The sequence below is a fragment of the Schistocerca nitens genome, chromosome 1, assembly GCF_023898315.1.
Source record: "Schistocerca nitens isolate TAMUIC-IGC-003100 chromosome 1, iqSchNite1.1, whole genome shotgun sequence".
Taxonomy (NCBI): Eukaryota; Metazoa; Arthropoda; class Insecta; order Orthoptera; family Acrididae; genus Schistocerca; species Schistocerca nitens.
Window position 1 is genome coordinate 1167377013 of NC_064614.1, and position 13114 is coordinate 1167390126.

Below are 13114 nucleotides of genomic sequence, written 5' to 3' on the forward strand. Positions count from 1 at the left end.
TTAAGGTGCCACCGGCACTTGTCCTTAAGCTGATGAAGATGGGGAAGCCAACTTAAGTGGGCGTCGAAGACCAGTTCCAGAAAGCGGTAAGACCATACTACATGGAGTATTTGGTTATCGAGGTAAAGTTATGGATGGAGGTGAAAGGTTCGACGACGACAGAAGTGCATGACAAGTTTTGTCGCCCAAAACCTGAAAGACGTGAGTGATGGCCCATGACTGCGCATTTTGTATAGTTCCCTGCAGTAGGCGTTCAGTTGCAACAGTAGAAGAGGAGCAGAACGAAGTACAAAAATCGTCAGCATATAGGAGGGGAGATACTGACGATCCTACTGCTAACGCGAGACCATTGATGGCATTTAAAAAGAGTGGCAATCAGAACAGAGCCCTGTGGGACCCTATTCTCTTATACGTGGGGTGCACTATGGAAAGCACCAATGAGAACTCTGAAAGTACGGCGTGACGAAAAGTCTGTATAAAAATCGGGAATGGGCCACGAAGACCGCAGTCATGAAGAATAGCGAGGATGTGCATTCGTCGAGTGGTATCATAGGCCTTCGTGAGATCGAAAAAGACGGCATTTATGTGTTGTCGTCAGGAGTAGGCTGGTCGAATGGCCGACTCCAGGTACACTAAGCTGTCGATGGTGGAGCGTCCTTGGCGAAAACCACCCTGGAACAGAGCCAGGAGGTCCTGACACTCAAGGAGCCAACACAACCGCTGGCTCTCTGTTTGATGAGACGAAATGTGTTGTGGTAATTGTCCGACACAGAGATGCGAGCATAATGCTGAGCAAGATGCTCTGCAATTACGTCGGGATCGGCAGTTACAGGGTTCTGATAGCCGTAAAGTTGGTGGAGCTTGGTGCAAACCTGGGAGGGAGAGGCTCCTGTGCCAATGGTGGAGATATAGTGTTCCCAGCACTCCTGCTTCCTTCGGTTGATGAGGAGGCAAACCTGTGCTTGGAGCTGTTTCAAGGCAATATGGTTCTCCAGGGAAGGGTGGCGCTTATGACGTTGGAGGGCCCACCTAAGGTCCCTAACTGTCACAGCGATTTCCGGCGACCACCAAGGGACTAACCTCTTCTGGGGGCAAATGGACGAGGGATTACTGATTGGGCTGCAGCAACAATCATATTAGCAACGACATGGATAACTTCATCGCTGGTTGCCTGCAAGGGATACTCAGTGTTGGTAGTGGATGTGAAAGTGTTAGAGTCAGTCTTGAGAAGAACCCAACAGGGCGAGTGTCAAGATGAGAGACGCTGCGGTAGGGACAGGAAGAGTGGGAAGTGGTCACTACCACAAAAGTCATCATGTGCTCTCCAGTGGATAGACGGGAGTATAACAGGACTGTAAACTGAGAGATCAATGGCCAAATATCTGCCATGTGCCATACCGAAATGTTCGAGGGCTCCTGTATTTAGGAGGCAAAGGTCAAGGTGAGTTAGAAGGGCATGGGGTGGCATGAAGTGACCAAGGAGGCAAATTTGGCCTCAGCATTACCTGTCGTCACTGGGTTAGTGTTCACATCCAATAACATGGCATCTGAGGCGTCAGCGAGAGCTAGATCCGCAGTGGATGACAGAATCTCCACTTTCTCTTCAGATGGAGAACCATGGATGAGTGCTGTTGTAGAGGCACTGGAGGCTCCCGTTTCTTGACAGATTTTATCTTTGAAGTTATTCTGTCTCACCACTTCTTGGGGTCTCGCTGGGAGGGCTTCTCAGAAGTAGCTTCAGCGATGGAGAAAGACCATGAAGCCCTTTGACCATCAGCCAGGGGCTCTTTCAACCACTAGCTGGAATCCACTGGGATGACCATGGAAGGTAGAGTCCAAAGGGACACATTCCACATAAGAGGAGCAAGAGGATTCCATTGCTTCTCTGGCCGGGGGTAGTGGACTGATTTCCATGGCATTTTGGGTGGTAATGGTCCCAAAGTAGAAGATTTGGGAGCAACAGCAGAAGATGTCCTCCAAACCAACTGGATGTGGGAGGGAGATGGGCATCCCTGAGGCCCCACTGGAGCAACCTTAAAGAATGGGCGTAACGGCGTCAGTGATAGCGGCACTGTCGTGGTGGCAGCATATGAAGATAGCATGGGAATAGTGCATAGTCTTTCGTATTTGACTTTAGCCTTGTGATAAGATAGCCTATCCAAGGACTTAATAATTTTTCACTCCTTTTGGAGTGTTGGGCAGTCCAGTGAGCAGGGAGTTTGATGCTATCCGCAGTTCACACATAGAGTATTCGGATACAGTGAACGTCCATAGTCGTTGCATGTGGCACTGGAAGGGCACCGGGAGGACATGTGCCAGAATTTCCAGCACTTGTAGCACTGCATAGGAGGAGGGACATATGGTTTGATGTCACATTAGTGCATCATCACCTTGACCTTTTCAGGTAATGAATCATCCTCAAAGGCCAAGATGAAGGCACTGGTAGCAACCCTATGGGGTCCCCTGTAAATGCGCCAGATGAAATGGACACCCCACCACTCTAAATTGGCACATTGCTCGTCATCAGACTTTAACAGGAGGTCGTGATGAAAAATAATTCCCTGGACCATATCGAGGCTATTGTGGGGAGTGACTGAAACAGGATTATCACCCAGCTTGTCATAGGCAAGTGGATGCCGTATGAATCAAAATCTAAACATTGTGCATTTTGGACAGCACTGTCACTTCCTCAAACTATTTGCCTAGGTTCTCAACAAAAACAGAGGCTTCATTTCCACGAAGGAGTATCCATCAGTTCTGCTGTAAACTAATTAAAGTGCTGAATAGGGGTCCCATCACTCTGAAGACCTACGTTCCTCCCAAGGTGTTGCTACAGAGGGGAATGGCTAAGGGTCATATCTGTCAGTGATGAAATCAACTTTTCCTTTCTTAGAGACTGCTGGGGCCATTTGGTCCCCAGCAAAGGATGACTTAGTCCACTTTGTTGCAAGTCATTTGCCCTGATGCCACCCACTCCGATCAGGGGCTCCCCCCACGTGCGCCACCCAGCCTCAGCATAGGCTTCATGGCATGATGGCATTTGCTGGGAGTCCTGACGCTTCAGGAAGATGGGAATCTTCTCTTTGGCATACGTAGGGAATTTACAGCTCAGGCATCAGCAGTGCGATCCCTGTATTGTCAGGGATCTACCACAAAATGTGTACATTACGGCCCCACCAGAATGGACTGGCTACAGTGCTGGGTACTGGATGCAGAGAATCCAATAGTGTCATGGGGGCGAAAGAGTACAGGAGACAAGGGAAGTAGGTGACATACCCTGGAAAATGTCCTGGTCCAAATTGTTGAACTGAAGATTGAGATGCAAAGCCATGATGACAAGAGATTCAGGAGCTCGAATCTAAGGACACTATAGACAACTCATGCACCATGTAAGGCGTCTTCCCCATGTGGTACGCACTTCTGTGGAATTTGAAAAGTGGCAGATCAAACCATAGAATGGGACCTGAGCTTGTATATCCGAAACGTGTTACTCCCTTTAGTCGCCTCTTACGACAGGCAGGAACACCTCATGCCTGCTCTAACCCCGGGACCCGCAGGGGGTGCGACAATGGGGACAGCGGCTCTACACTAAACAATTCGTGCAAACGGGCACTTGATGTTGCTCAAAGCAATAAGCTAATTCGTCCACCATCTAAAGAAAGCAATGTCGCATTCCCAATAAATAGACGTGCATCATCCAGGTGTGCCCAATGTGCAGCCAGAAAAGTACAACAGATTCCTCATGAGAGGCCCTCAAGGAGGAGCACCATACACGGGTATCGCCTTGATGACACAAAGTTCGTTGGGTGAAAGCAGAGTGAGCAAATCATCACCCCAGGTACCAAGTACTTCCTGCCATTAAACTAAGCTGAGATCACACTCCAAAAGGCCAACCTGCAAGGACAATGCACTGACAGCCTGTTGGGCAGCATGTCAGCCTGTTCATTACCCGGGATGCCGATATGACTCAAGGCCCACACAGAGACCACGGTGCAGCCACAATGGGCAAGAGTATGGAGTGACTCCTAGGTAGCCATCACCAGACGAGAGTGAGGAAAACACTTGTCGATAGCTCGTAAACCACTCAGGGAGTCACTACAGATAATGACGGATTCACCTGAGCAGGAGCGGATATACTCTAGGGCACGAGAGATGGCTACCAGCTCGGCAGTGAAAACACTTGAGCCAGCCGGCAATGAGCGTTGTTCAGAATAATCTTCTAGAGGAATAGCATAACCGACTCGACCAGCAACCATCGAATTGTAGTTTTAGACCACGTCAGAGCAGTGAACGCGACAACAATTGAAAGAATGCGGCAGCAGAGGCCGTCAGGAGGGACAGAGTCCTTAAGGCTGTGTGCCAAATCAAGCCAAAGGCATGGGTGGGGCGCACATTACGGGGATATACGCACAAGGGCCCTGAGAACAGATGGAAGACGGAAAAACTCAATCCTAGAGAGAAGAGCCCAGACACGAATCGCGATCGTATACCCTGACCGGGACCAGCATTCTGGAAGATAGATTTGGGGAACAGGAGACGGTAATAGGGATACACAGACAAGATACAAACAGTACTGCATATGAAGCTAGTAGTTGTTGGCGTCAGATCCGCAATGGAGGGACACTAGCCTCTACAAATATACTATCGACAGGGCTTGTGCGCAAAGATCCAGTTGCGAGTTCGATCCCGCAGTGAAGTATAGGGTCAAGCAACTGCAACGCAGAAGGTGATACCGAACCATAAACGAGGCTCCCATAATCTTGACATTACTGAATTAACGCGTGATATAGTTGTAGAAAGGTAAACCGATCAGCACACCAGATGGTGTGACTCAAGCAACGAAGAGCCATAAGATGCCACCAGCACGTTTGTTTAAGCTGCCAAATATGAGGGAGCCAACTCAAGTGGGTATGAAAAACCAATCCCAAAAACCGACGCATCTCCACCGCAGCAAGAGGTTCGCCATCAAGATAAAGCCGTGCCGTAGGGTGAACAGTGTGACGCCGGCAAAAATGCATAACGCAGGTCGAAAACTGGAAGCCATGTGCTACAGCCCAAGACTGTGCCTTGCGATTAGTGCCCTGCAGCTGTCGTTCAGCAACTGCAATGCCAGTGGAGCTATAGTATAGGCAGAAGTCATCAGCATACAAGGAATCTGATACAGTCGTTTCCAGTGCTGCAGCGAGCCCATTGATAGAGACTTAGACACTCAGGATAGATCCATGCGGGACTCCATTCTCCTGGACTCGGGAGGAACTATGGGCCAGTCTAACTTGCACGTGAAAGGATCGAAGCGCCAGAAAATTTTCAATAAAAATTGGGAGTGGGACCCTAAAAGAACCCATGAAGCGTGGTGAGGATGTGATGTCGTCATGTCGTATTGTACGCATTCCACATGTCAAAAAAGATGACAACCAGATGCTGACGGCGGGAAAATGCTGTACGGATGGCAGACTCCAGGCAGATCAGATTATCGGTGGCAGAGCGGCCCTTACGGAACCCACGCTATGATGGAGCCAGAAAGCCTCAAGACTCAAGTAGCCAACTCAGCCTCTCGCTCACCATGCGTTCGAGCAACTTGCAAAGAATGTTGGTGAGGCTAATTGGGTGTTAGCTGTCCACCTCCAGGGGGTTCGTGCCAGGCTTCAACACTGGTATGATAAAGCTTTCCGGCCATCGAGATGGGAACTCACCCTCAACCCAGATACAGTTGAAAACGTCAAGGAGGCGTCACTGGCAGTCCACAGTGAGGTGTTTAAGCATCTGACAGTGGATGCGATCTGGTCCAAGACCCGTATCAGTTCAAGTGGCTAGAGCATTTTGGAATTCCCACTCACTGAATGGAGCATTGTACGATTCAGGGTGGCGTGTGTGAAATGAAAGGCTCTGACATTCCAACCACTCTTTCAGGGAGCGGAAGGCCAGCAGGTAATTTGCAGAAATGGAAATCTGACCCAAATACTCCAATAAGCAGTTTGCAATCGTGTCGGAGTAAGTACAGACTGCTCTATTCAGGGTACTCTGACAGGAGTCCAATAGCCATAGACTCGCCTAATCTTGGCCAAAATCTGCCATGGACAGGGACGGAGGCCCAGCACTCCTGCTTGTGTCGGCAAATAAGGCAGCGGGCTCATGCATGGAGCCGTTTAAAAGTGAGGAGTTGTTCCAATGATGAGTGCCACATATGACGCTGTAGGGCCCACCTGCGATCTCTGGTGACCATCAAGGCACAGTCCTCCACCGAGGGGACCCAGAAAAACAGAGAATTGCAGATGCCGAGGCAGACATGATGCGGGTGGTCTTCGTGTGAACCACCACACCAGTGGCATCAGTGCAAAGAGGCTCCGTAGTGGCAATGGAGGTGAAAAAGCCCCAGTCAGCCTGATTTGTAGCCCATCTAGAGGGGCGCCCAGAAGAGTGACGCTGTGGCAGTGACAGAAAGATCAGAAAGTGGTCACTACCGCACTAGTCGTCATGCACACTCCATTGGACGGACTGTATAAGGCTAGGGCTGCAGATCGAAAGGTCGATGGCTGAGTAAGTGCCATGGGCCACACTGAAATGTGTGGAGGCACCATCATTTAAGAGGGAAAGGTCGAGCTGTGCCAAGACGTGCTCAATGGCAGCACACCAGCCTCTCACCAGCAAGCCACCCCACAAAGGGTTATGGGTGTTAAAATCGCCCAGTAATCCGGTGGGAGATAAGTACTGCAAATACAGCCTGAGGCGTCCACACCCAAACAGCGACAGCCTCCAAAGGTGTAGAAGAGGTACACACTGGCTGTGAAGAGTAAAGGATGTAGATGTAGATGCAGATGCTATCAGATACCCTCTCATAAGCTGCCTGATTCTTATAATAACCCCTATAGCCATGCAGGGCTTGGATTCGCATCACCAGAAACCAAGTTTCCTGGAGAGCAGTGCAGTAGAAAGGATGAAGGCTAAGAAGTAGTCGGAGCTCAGCAAGGTGGTGAAAAAAACCGCTGTAATTCCACTGGTGGATGACCTTGTCCCCAGCCAAAAAAGACATGATGTGACCGATTAGCCAGATTACGCCTCGGAGTCATATACCGCCACCAAAGGAGTGCCAGATCCGAGAACCATTGCATCTGAGGTAGAAGCAAGTTCGAGGTCGTCAGCAGACGCCATAATCTGCAGATCGCCCTCCAACACAGAGCTGGTAGTAACAGGTGCCACAGAGGCAACCTGAACCTCTACCCACCCATCCAGCAGTTTCTTCTCCTTCCTCTTCTTCATCTGCCCCTATGCCTGCACAATAAATATCCACGCGTCAGCCAAGTGTGGCCAATGCAAAGGCCGCAGAGGACCACAGAGTCCATGTGAGAAGCCCGCAGAGAAGACTTCCACTCACTTGAGCTCTCCTTGATGGTGCTGAGTATATTGGACTAACTGGGCTGCGCCATTCAGCATCCCAAATCCCCCATGAACTTTGTGGTGTAACACCAATCAGAGGTCAGGTTCGGGTATTCTAACATCCAGAAGCATCTTACGAGTAGCCTGTTAGGCCAGCCTGTCAATGAGCTCATTTCCAGGGATCTCAACATGCCTTTGGGTCCATACAAATACTACTGATCGACCAGGTCGTTCGAGGGCATAAACCGACTCCTGGATACTTCCTACCAGAGGATGGCGTGGGTAGCACTGATCAGTGGCCTGCAATTACACTCAACGAATCACTGCAGACCAGGTACGACACACTGGGGAAAGAACGAATATGCTCAAGGTCACGAGAGATGGCCACCAGCTTGGCAGTGAATATGATGCAGCCATCCAGCAAGGAGCGTAGTTCTGTATGGTCAACATCAGCGTAAGCGAAGCCAACAAGAACATCAACCAGTGATCCATCTGTGTAGATTATTTCTGAGCCCGCAAAGTAGCCAAGAACAGAGAGAAAATTCCGGCGGAGGACCTCGGGTAGGATTGAGCCTTTGGGGCCAAGCAATAGGTCCAGCTAAATCTGTTGCTGAGGTATGGACCATGGAGGTGTACACAAGCGAGTCTGCAGGAAAAGTGGTAGGGGGGAAGCGTCAAGGTCATGAAGAAGTGACTGGATATGGACAGTGAAGGGATTCCTAATTCTGGGCCACAGTTGCAGGAGATAGACCACCGTGTTGGAGAAAAGAAGACGGTAATTTGGGTGGTGAAGTGAACTGTGGATGTGGGCAGTATAGTTTGTGAGTAATATTTTCCGCCAGAGCACCAATGGAGGAACGCCAGCTTCAAGAAGGAGGCACCTGTAGGGAGGCGAACTCCACAGTGGTAGATGGGATCTAGTACACTCAGTACAGATGGGGTGGCTGAACCATACATCACGTTTCTGTAATCAACAGGGGACTGTACAACAGCTTGGTACATTGGCAGTAGTGTACGATGATCAGCACCCCAGTCATTGTATCTCAGGCATGGAATAAGGTTAAGATACCACCATCACTTGTCTTTAACCTGATGAATATGGGAAAATCAACTTAAGTGGGCATTGAAGACCAGTTCCATAAAACGGTAACTCCACACTACATCTAGTAATTAGTCATCAAGGTAAAGTTCTGGATGGGGATGGGCGATACGACGACGACAGAAGTGCATCACACTTTTGCGGCCGAAAAGTGGAAGCCGTGATTGAGAGCTCACGATTGCATCTTCCACATAGCTTCCTGCATACGGCATTCAGCTGCAACAGTAGAAGAGAAGCATAACGAAATACAAAAATCGTCAGCATATGGGAGAGAGGAGTGGGATGCTCAGGACAGAGCCCTGCGGGACCACTTTCTCTTGTGTATGGGGTGCACTATGGGAAGCACCAATGCGAACTCTGAAGGAGCAGTATGATAAAAAGTTCTGTATAAAAATCGGGAGTGTGCCCCAAAGACCCCACACATGCAGAGTAGGGAGAATGTGGTGTCGCAAAGTAGTATCGTAGGCCTTCGCGAGATCGAAAAAGAGGCAATTAGGTGTTGTCGCTGGGAACAGGCTGACCGAATGGCCGGCTTCAGGTACACCAAGTTGTCTATGGTGGAGCGTCCTTTGCGAAAACCACCCTGGGACGGAGCCAAGTGGTCCCGAGCCTCAACGAGCCAACACAACCGCTGGCTCTTGGCTCACCATATGTTCCAGCAGCTTGCACAGGACATTGGTGAGGCTGATGGGGCGGTAGCTGTCAACATCTAGTGCGTTCTTCCCGAGCTTTAAAACCGGAATGATGACACTTTCCCGCCACTGCAATGGGAATCTGCCATCGCTCCAAGTGCAGATGAAGGCAGCCAGGAGGCAGCGTTGGGAATCCGGTGACAGATGTTTCAGCATTTGTGAATAGATGTGATATGGGCCAGCGGATGTGCCAGGACAGTTGGCCTGGGCAGTAAGGAATTTCCACTCACAAACTGGAGTGTTGTAAGGCTCAGTATGGCGTGGAGCAAAAGAGAGGTGGTGTCGCTCCAACCTCTGTTTAAGGAGACGAAAGATTGGATGGTAATTCGCCAATGCAGAGATGCGAGCATAATGCTCAGCAAGTTGTTGTTGTGGTCTTCAGTCCTGAGACTGGTTTGATGCAGCTCTCCATGCTACTCTAGCCTGTGCAAGCTTCTTCATCCCCTAGTACCTACTGCAACCTACATCCTTCTGAATCTGCTTGATGTATTCATCTCTTGGTGTCTCTCTACTATTTTTACGCTCCACGCTGCCTTCCAATACTAAATTGGAGATCCCTTGATGCCTCAGAACATGTCCTACCAACCGATCCCTTCTTCTAGTCAAGTTGTGCCACAAACTTCTCTTCTCCCCAATCCTATCCAACACCTCCTCATTAGTTATGTGATCTACCCATCTAATCTGCAGCATTCTTCTGTAGCACCACATTTCGAAATCTTCTATTCTCTTCTTGTCCAAACTATTTATCGTCCATGTTTCACTTCCATACATGGCTACACTCCATACAAATACTTTCAGATACGACTTCCTGACACTTAAATCTATACCCGATGTTAACAAATTTCTCGTCTTCAGAAACGCTTTCCTTGCCATTGCCAGTCTACATTTTATATCCTCTCTACTCCGACCATCATCAGTTATTTTGCTCCCCCAATAGCAAAACTCCTTTACTACTTTAAGTGTCTCATTTCCTAATCTAATACCCTCAGCATCACCCGACTTAATTCGACTACATTCCATTATCCTCGTTTTGCTTTTGTTCACGTTCGTTTTATATCCTCCTTTCAAGACACTATCCATTCCGTTCAACTGCTCTTCCAAGTCCTTTGCTATCTCTGACAGAATTACACTGTCATCGACGAACGTCAAAGTTTTTATTACTTCTCCAAGGATTTTAATACCTACTCCAAATTTTTCTTTTTGTTTCCTTCACTGCTTGCTCAATATAGAGATTGAATAACATCGGGAAGAGGCTACAACCCTGTCTCACTCCCTTCCCAACCACTGCTTCCCTTTCATAGCCCTCGACTCTTATAACTGCCATTTTGTTTCTATACAAACTGTAAATAGCCTGTCGTTCCCTGTATTTTACCCCTGTCACCTTCAGAATTTGAAAGAGAGTATTCCTTTCAACATTGTCAAAAGCTTTCTCTAAGTCTACATATGCTAGAAACGTAGGTTTACCTTTCCTTAATCTAGCTTCTCAGATAAGTCGTAAGGTCAGTATTGCCTCACATGTTCCAATATTTCTATGGAATCCAAACTGATCTTCCCCTAGGTCGTCTTCTACTAGTTTTTCCATTCGTCCATAATGAATTGGCGTTAGTATTTTGCAGCCGTGACTTATTAAACTGATAGTTCGGTAATTTTCACATCTGTCAACACCTGCTTTCTTTGGGATTGGAATTATTATATTCTTCTTGAAGTCTGAGGGTATTTCGCCTGTCTCATACATCTTGCTCACTAGATGGTAGGCCGGCCGGTGTGGCCGTGCGGTTAAAGGCGCTTCAGTCTGGAACCGCGTGACCGCTACGGTCGCAGGTTCGAATCCTGCCTCGGTCATGGATGTATGTGATGTCGTTAGGTTTAAGTAGTTCTAAGTTCTAGGGGACTTCTGACCACAGATGTTGAGTCCCATAGTGCTCAGAGCCATTTGAACCATTTTTGAACTAGATGGTAGAGTTTTGTCAGGACTGGCTCTCCCAAGGCCGTCAGTAGTTCTAATGGAATATTGTCTACTCCCGGGGCCTTGTTTCGACGCAGGTCTTTCAGTGCTCTGTCAAACTCTTCACGCAGTATCATATCTCCCGTTTCATCTTCATCTACATCCTCTTCCATTTCCATAATATTGTCCTCAAGTACATCGCCCTTGTATAGACCCTCTATATACTCCTTCCACCTTTCTGCTTTCCCTTCTTTGCATAGAACTGGGTTTCCATCTGAGCTCTTAATATTCATACAAGTGGTTCTCCTTTCTCTTAAGGTCTTTAATTTTCCTGTAGGCAGTATCTATCTTACCCCTAGTGAGATAAGGCTCTACATCCTTACATTTATGCTCTAGCCATCCCTGCTTAGCCATTTTGCACTTCCTGTCGATCTCATTTTTGAGACGTTTGAATTCCTCTTCGCCTACTTCATTTATTGCATTTTTATGTTTTCTCCTTTCATCAATTAAATTCAATATTTCTTCTGTTACCCAAGGTTTTCTGCTAGCCCTCGTCTTTTTACCTACCTGATCCTCTGCTGCCTTCACTACTTCATCCCTCAAAGCTACCCATTCTTCTTCTACTGTATTTCCTTCCACAATTCCTGCCATTTGTTTCCTTACGCTCTCCCTGAAGCTCTGTACAACCTCTGGTTGATGTTCTGCAATTACGTAGGGATCTGCAGATACAGCTCCATTTTCGGAAACGCCAGGTACTCCTGCTGCGTTCTGGTAGCCATAAAGTCGATGGAGCTTGGTCCAAACCAGAGAGGCAGAGGCTGCTGTTTCAATGGTGGAGACAGAGCGTTCCCAACACTACTGCTTGTTTTGTTTTATGAGGAGACGAGCATGTGCTTGGAGCCGTTTGAAGGCAATATCTTTCTCCAGGTAGGGGTGGCGCTTATGTCGTTGGAGGGCCTACCTACGGCTTATAATGGCCGCAGAGATTTCATGTGACCACCAAGGCACTGACTTCCGCCGAGGGCAAATGGAGGAATGAGGGATTTCTGATTCAGCTGCGGCGAAAATGGTATTAGTGAAGATACGGATCATTTCATCGATGGCGGCATGCGAGCGATATACTATGTTGGTAGTGGATGTGAAGCTGTTCCAGTCAGCCTTTGGAAGAACCCACGAGGGCAGGCGTCGAAATGAGGGATGCTGCAGTAGGAACAGGAAATGTGGAAAGTGGTCACAACCACACAAGTCATCATGTGTTCTCCAGTGGATAGATGGGAGAAGGAAAGGAATGCCAACCGAGAGATCAGTGGCCGAATATGTGTCATTTGCCATACTGAAATGTGTGGGGGCTCCTGTATTTAGGAGTCAATGGTTAAGGCGAGTGAGGAGGTCCTCAACAACTGTGCCACAGCCATTAACTTTGGCTCCACCCCATACATAGTTATGGGCATTAAAAACACCCAGAAGGAGAAAGGGTGGGGGCACATGCGAAATGAGTGCACCCAAAATATGGGGTGGTGCTTCACCATATGGAGGGAGGTAGATGTTACAGGTGGTAAATTCCTGTGGTGTCCTTACCCGGACCGCCACAGCTTCTACAGGTGTTTGAAGGGGCACAGGTTCAGATAGAGGTAAGGACGAAAATACATACGCCACCCGACAATTTGTCACAGGCAGGACGGTTTTTGTAGTACCACCAGTAGCCACGAAGAGCGAGTGTCTGCATGACGCCAAACCAGGTCTCCTGAAGGAAAATGCAAAAGGCAGGTGTACTGCTTAAGAGTTGACATAACTCAGCCAAATGGGAGAAAAAACAGCAGGTTCCACTGGAGAATGACGCTTTCTGTCGTTTGGGGCGGCATGGAATGACCAAGGAGGCAAATTAGGCCTCATCATCACCTGTCACCATTTGCTGAGTATTGGCATCCATTACTATTGCATCCGAGGCGCCAGAGAGATCTAGGTCCTCAGAGGACGCCAGTATCTCCACCTTAGACGCAGAGC